This window comes from Suncus etruscus, chromosome 16 (assembly GCF_024139225.1).
Source record: "Suncus etruscus isolate mSunEtr1 chromosome 16, mSunEtr1.pri.cur, whole genome shotgun sequence".
NCBI lineage: Eukaryota > Metazoa > Chordata > Mammalia > Eulipotyphla > Soricidae > Suncus > Suncus etruscus.
In genome coordinates, this window is record NC_064863.1 from 85,328,812 (window position 1) to 85,336,115 (window position 7,304).

The 7,304-nt window shown below is 43.1% G+C and overlaps 1 non-coding gene across 1 annotated transcript; it reads right to left on the reverse strand.

Annotated features, from left to right (window-relative positions):
• Positions 1–4,341: 4,341 nt before the first annotated feature.
• Positions 4,342–4,403, reverse strand: LOC126033234 (U7 small nuclear RNA). The gene has a single exon (XR_007504353.1). It is a non-coding gene; the product is annotated as a U7 small nuclear RNA (small nuclear RNA).
• Between the last annotated feature and the right edge of the window lie 2,901 nt (positions 4,404–7,304).

Consider the following 7,304-nt stretch of genomic DNA (forward strand, 5'->3'; position numbering starts at 1 on the left):
CGTTATTAATATTTTTTAAAATTCACTTCTTTTGGTTTGTTTTTGAGCTGCATCCTGTGGTACTAAGGAGTGACTCCTGGTTCTGCATTCAGAAATTACTCCTGGCAGATTTTGAGGACCATATGGTGTTAGATTACATCTTGTGCTATCGTTCTGGCCCAAAACTGGCTTTATTTTATTTTGGGTTTTGGGCCACACCCGGTGACGCTCAGGGGTTACTCCTGGCTATGTGCTCAGAAATTGCTCCTGGCTCAGGGGACCATATGGAACACCAGGGGATCCAACTGCGGTCCATCCTGGGTCAGCCATGTGCAAGGCAAATGCCCTAGTGCTGTGCCACTGCTGCGTCACTGATGCGGCTCCAAATTGGCTTTATTTTTAGTTTTTGGGTCATACCCGGCAGCGCTCAGGGGTTACTCCTGGCTCTATGCTCAGAAATTGCTCCTGGCAAGTTCGGGGCACCATATGGGATGCGGGATTTGAACCACCGTCCTTCTGCATGAAAGGCAAACACTCTACCTCCATGCTATCTCTCCGGCCCCTTGGCTTTATTTTGTTTTGTTTTATTTTGTTTTGTTTTGGTTTGTTTTTTGGGTCACACCCGGCAGCGTTCAGGGGTTACTCCTGGCTCTATGCTCAGAAATCACAGGATGCTGGGATTCGAACCACTGCCCTTCTGCATGCAAGGCAGATGCCTTACCTACATGCTTTCTCTCCAGCCCCTCTTGGCTTTATTTTTAAAGCAGTTTTAGGAGGTTTTTGTTGTTGTTATTAGCCATACTCATGATTCTTCGGTTACTTCTGCCTCTGAGCTCAGAAATTAATCATAGCAGGCTTGGGGGACCATATAGGATGCCGGGGATCAAACCTGGGTTGGTCCCGTGTAAGGCAAACGCTTTACACGCTGTGCTATCTCTGGCCCCGTAGTTTTATGTTTATTTGAAAAATGGCTAAGAAAATTCAGTGAGTTTCCATGTGTCTCCTCTCGAACACAATTTGTCAAAAATGACACTAGAGGGGCCGGGCGGTGGCGCTGGAGGTAAGGTGCCTGCCTTACCTGCGCTAGCCTAGGAGACGGACCGCGGTTCGATCCCCCGGCGTCCCATATGGTCCCCCAAGCCAGGAGCGACTTCTGAGCGCATATAGCCAGGAGTAACCCCTGAGCGTCACCGGGTGTGGCCCAAAAACCAAAAAAAAAAAAAAAATGACACTAGAGGACTGGAGTGATAGCACAGCGGTAGGGCATTAGTCTTGCATGCAGCTGGTTCAGAACGGACGGTGGTTTGAATCCAGGCATCTCATATAGTCCCCCATGCCTGCCAGGAGCGATTTATGAGCACAGAGCAAGGAGTAATCCCTGAGCACTGCTGGATGTGACCCAAAAAAACATAAAAAAAAAAAGACACTATAGGGGCAGAAGTGATAGTACAGCGGGTAGGGCATTTGACCTGCATGTGGCCAACTCCCAATACAGCACCCAGCTGTATTTGAGTCCCAGCACCCAATACAGTCCCTGTCAGGAGTAATTTACTGCCAGGAGAGCTAAGAGCCAGGAGTAACCCCTGAGAACTGCTGGTGCAGTCCCAAAACAAAACAAAAAGACACTACTTATTTCTATTATTTGCATCAGGAATTAGATACATTTGTCGCTATTGATGAATCAATACTGAAACGTTGGCATTAATCAAAGTCCATCCTTAACATTACAGTGCACTCTTGGTGCTGTGCATTTTAGTATGTTTAGGGCATGTGGCTTACCCTAAAATTCACCTGTAAGTGACCACAGAGAAGTGGCTCAAAGGGCCAGTGTGCATGCTTTGCATGTAAGAGGCCTGGATTCAATCCCCTAAGCCAGTGGTCGGCAACCTTTTTTTTTCAACTGAGCCAAATCTCACCAAAACCACGATTGAAATTTATTTTGGGAGCCACATTTTTTTTTTTTTTTGGCAGCGCTCACGGGTTACTCCTGGCTCTATGCTCAGAAATTGCTCCTGGCAGGCTCAGGGGACCATATGGGATGCCGGGATTTGAACCACCGACCTTCTGCATGAGAGGCAAACGCCTTACCTCCATGCTATCTCTCTGGCCCCGAGAGCCACACTTTTTGTTTTTGTTTTTGGGCCACACCCGGTGATGCTCAGGGGTTACTCCTGGCTGTCTGCTCAGAAATAGCTCCTGGCAGGCACGGGGGACCCTATGGGACACCGGGATTTGAACCAACCACCTTTGGTCCTGGATCGGCTGCCAGGCAAACGCCGCTGTGCTATCTCTCCAGGCCCGAGAGCCACATTTTTAAAACCGAAAATACATAGGATGGTACAATATTTTTAGTTTCAATAAGTTTTTTTTTTTTTTTTTTGGTTTTTGGGCCACACCCGTTTGATGCTCAGGGGTTACTCCTGGCTATGTGCTCAGAAGTCACTCCTGGCTTGGGGGACCATATGGGATGCCGGGGGATCGAACTACGGTCCATCCTAAGCTAGCGCTTGCAAGGCAAACACCTTACCTCTAGTGCCACCTTCCCGGCCCCTCAATAAGTTTTTATTGAAAATATTCTAGGGGCCAGCGAGGTGGCACTAGAGGCAAGGTGTCTGCCTTGCAAGCACTAGCCAAGGAAGGACCGTCGTTCGATCCCCCGGTGACCTGTATGGTCCCCCAAGCCAGGAGCGACTTCTGAGCACATAGCCAGGAGTAACCCCTGAGTGTCACTGGGTGTGGCTCGAAAACCAAAAAAAAAAAAAGAGAGAGAGAGAGAGAGAGAGAAAATATTTTGCATGGCAAGTATCCACATAGGTCGGAAGGATACAAATAACACAACTAATAAAACAAAAACTTTAGAACAATATTATTTATTGAAAACGTTAAATTCTATAAAATTTGCCTTACAATGTAGAGAAAATTACATCCTGACAATGACTGACAAAGTCACAAACACTAATGTGAATATTGGCTTTGCATTTCCTTGGATAATTTGAGTAAGTCAGGTTTGTATGTTGTTGTTTTTAATTTTAGGCACGATTCCAGGTTCTCATCGATAAGACGATTTCTCAATTTACTCTTGATAAGATTCATGCTTGAAAATGATTGTTCGCATAAATATGTAGACCGGAACAAGGAAAGAACAGCATATGCTAGCTTTTTTAGTTGATTATATGAGTCAGGAATACTATTCCAGGTGTTAAAAATCAACATATCTTCCTTCTCCAGGTCTTTCAAAGCAGACCACTTGTGCTGTGAACTAAGTTCACATTTGTGTTTCTCCAATCTTTCTAAATTAGTACAAAGACGTTCAAATTTTGAGCTCCACAGTTCTTTGTTTTTAAATCCAGAAATTGCACTTCAAAGTTGCCAATGTCAATATTAAAGGGTGAAAAATTTGATTCCGTTACAGTGACATCCAGAGGTTTTTTTTTTAACAAAGGCCAACGTCGCTTTGCTGTTTCTGAAATCCTGAAACCTCTTGAGAAAAGCTTCCCTCATATTTAAAAGTGCTGTTTTAAAATAGGTAATGTCAATATCAGAATTATTTTCTTGGCGATGTTTTAACAAGCTTGGAAGGTGAATCAAAGTTTCTCTGTCAAAATCTTGAGCAAAAACAGATAATTTGTTTTCAAATGAAATAACTTCTAACATCGAAAAAACTGTTTCCTTTCCCCTGTAGTTTATGATTAAGCTGATTTAGATGTGAAGTAACATCCACCATGAAATACAGTTTTTGAATCTACTGATTGTTTGTTAATTCTGGATAGTGAACACCCTTCTCGAGGAAAAATGCTTTGATTTCTGATAATAAGTAAGCAAAACGTTTAAAACGTTTCCTCTTGATAACCAAAATGTGAAAATTTGAAACCCCACAATATGGAGATGAAACAGGTAAGAGAAAAACCTTTTTAACAATCTTTAAAAGCAAGGACAGCATTCCAGAGAAAAGTAGTGATTTCACTGAAAGGAAAAAAACCTATTGACACTTTAGTGTATGCTGCAAGAAACCAAACTAAAATACACACAGAAACAAAAACGGCACTTTGTTAAAGGCATATGATATATCATAAAGGAATTATGATAGAGTGCCTGAAACATTTTAAAAATAATTTTTATTTAAACATATTTGTAACAAAATTATTCATACTTGAGTTTCAATCATAGAACGTACACTACCCTTCACCAGTGCACTTTCCCCACCACCAATGTCCCTTGTTTCCTTCCCATTCACCCTCCTCTGCCTATGTCAAGGGCAGGCATTTTGCCTTTTTCTCTCTCTCTTTTTCTTTATGACAACTGAGGTTTGCAAACTTTCCTTTATGACACCGTGGTTTGCAATATTTGTTTGTTTCTTTTTAAGGGTGCCTTCCGGTGGAGACCAGAAGGCCTGGTGGACAAATTCTAAAAGAGCTGTAACACTTGTTTGCAATATTGTTAATTAAAGGGTACCATGCATGTCACTTATCCATTTTCAGCATCCAGTTCTTGTCCAGAGTGATATGTTCCAACTATCAATGTCATAATGTACCTTTCTCTATTTTTTTTTGTTTGTTTTTGGGCCACACCAGGCGATGCTCAGGGGTTACTCCTGGCTGTCTGCTCAGAAATAGCTCCTGGCAGGCACAGGGGACCATATGGGACACCGGGATTCGAACCAACCACCTTTGGTCCTGGATCGGCTGCTTGCAAGGCAAATACTGCTGTGCTATCTCTCCGGGCCCACCTTTCTCTATTCTTACTGAACTCATCACTTTTTTTGTGTGTGTATGTGGTTTTTGGGTCACACCCGGCAGTGCTCAGGGGTTACTCCTGGCTCCATGCTCAGAAATTGCTCCTCGCAGGCACGGGGGACCATATGGGATGCCGGGATTTGAACCGATGACTTTCTGCATGAAAGGCTAACGCCTTACCTCCATGCTATCTCTCCGATGACTTTCTGCATGAAAGGCTAACGCCTTACCTCCATGCTATCTCTCCGGCCCTGAACTCACCACTTTTTATCGCAAGTTTTCTATCATGGACTAGTCCTCCTGTCCCTCATCCCTATTTTCTCTAGATATTATTACCATATTGCCATTTATTATTTTTATATGCCACAAATGATTATTCTGTCTACCCCTCTCCTTCTGATTCATTTCACTCAGAATAATAATCTGATGTGTTGATGTATGTACAGATGATGCGCTGTGCATGGCTCAGTGTTTTTGTGTAGTCACAAGAAGTTGTAGACCCATACATTGTATCCACTCATTGTATGATAGACTAGATTCAAAAAAACTCCCTGCTGAACTAAACTCTGTGATAGATGACACAGTAAAGATAATTTGCAAAATTCACAATTGTGATCAAATCCAGGCTATTCCCCACTCTGGGTGAGAGTGTGGATGCCCACTACTAGCATCTTCTCCACGAAGAAGTGAAGTGGCTGTTCAGGGGAAGGGTGCTCTCTCGCCTTGTTGGCAAGAGGGAAGAAGTAGTGCAGTTCCTATGAGAGCAGAACTCTGACTTTGTACAGCCCCAGTTGGACAAGGAATGGGTGGGTAGCTAAGCTTGTGTATTTGGCAGACATGGTTCATTTTCTCTATGAACTTAATATTTCTCTGCAGGGGACTTTCACAAGTAGTTTTTACAGTGAGACATAAGATAAATGTGTTCAAAAAAGAATCTAATTCTGGGATAGCTGTGTCTGAGAAGGAGATATTGAAATGTTTCCACTCTTGCAAAAAATTTCTGATTGGCACTTATATTATGCAGAAAGTCATAATCAATATAAAAACAGCATTTAAGGGCTTTAGCTCACAACTTTAATCATGAGTACTCTGAACATGAGAATCCACGGGAAAAAAAAACACTGAATTGAGAATTCCTTCATGGAAGATGCCCACTCTTGTGCAAAATAAAATATGTGTTTATGGATCACTCTAGGCACTGTATTTCTTTTTTTTTTTTTATTTAAACACCTTGATTACATACATGATTGTGTTTGGGTTTCAGTCATAAAAGGAACACCACCCATCACCAGTGCAACATTCCCATTACCCAAGTCCCAAATCTCCCTCCTCCCCATCCAACCCCCGCCTGTACCCTAAACAGGCTCTACATTTCCCTCATACATTCTCAATATTAGGACAGTTCAAAATGTAGTTATTTCTCTAACTAAACTCATCACTCTTTGTGGTGAGCTTCCTGAGGTGAGCTGGAACTTCCAGCTCTTTTCTCTTTTGTGTCTGAAATTTATTATTGAAAGAATGTCTTTCATTTTTCTTAAAACCCATAGATGAGTGAGACCATTCTGCGTTTTTCTCTCTCTCTCTCTGACTTATTTCACTCAGCATAATAGATTCTGTGTACATCCATGTATAGGAAAATTTCATGACTTCATCCCTCCTGACAGCTGCATAATATTCCATTGTGTATATGTACCACAGTTTCTTTAGCCATTCGTCTGTTGAAGGGCATCTTGGTTGTTTCCAGAGTCTTGCTATGGTAAATAGTGCTGCAATGAATATAGGTGTAAGGAAGGGATTTTTGTATTGTATTTTTGTGTTCTTAGGGTATATTCCTAGGAGTGGTATAGCTGGATCGTATGGGAGCTCGATTTCCAGTTTTTGGAGGAATCTCCATATTGCTTTCCATAAAGGTTGAACTAGACGGCATTCCCACCAGCAGTGGATAAGGGTTCCTTTCTCTCCACATCCCCGCCAGCACTGTTTGTTCTCATTCTTTGTGATGTGAGGCACTGTATTTCTAAACTCCACCCAACGTGGTCTGAAGAAGCAGGGTAGCAGGAAAGAAATAATAAACTGGGGCCGGGAAGGTGGTGCTATAGGTAAGGTGTCTGCTTTGCAAGCGCTAGCATAGGACGGACCGCGGTTCCATCCCCTGGCGTCCTATATGGTCCCCCCAAGCCAGGGGCGATTTCTGAGCGCATAGCCAGGAGTAACCCCTGAGCGTCAAAACGGGTGTGGCCCAAAAACAAAACAAAACAAAAAAAATAATAAACCAAGCTAGCCAGGAAAGGATGATCATGGAGTCCATGGCCTTTTACCTTGTACTCTCTGCCTCCAGCCCAAAAAGCTAGAACATCTTTTTCTTTATTAAAACCAATTCCCAATACCAGGAGGCTTCAGGTCAAGAGAGCGAGAGAGACAAAAGCACATATTTGTTGCAAGTCAGCCCCTGAAGAGGTTGACTGATGGAGGGATGGAGGATGAGGTCTTTCCCCTCCAGCTCAGAGCACGCATCTGCCACCCTGTTCAGCCGATGGTTCTGAGGTAAAACGGCGGGTAAACAGCTCGCAGACAGTCAGGCTCGTGGAAATA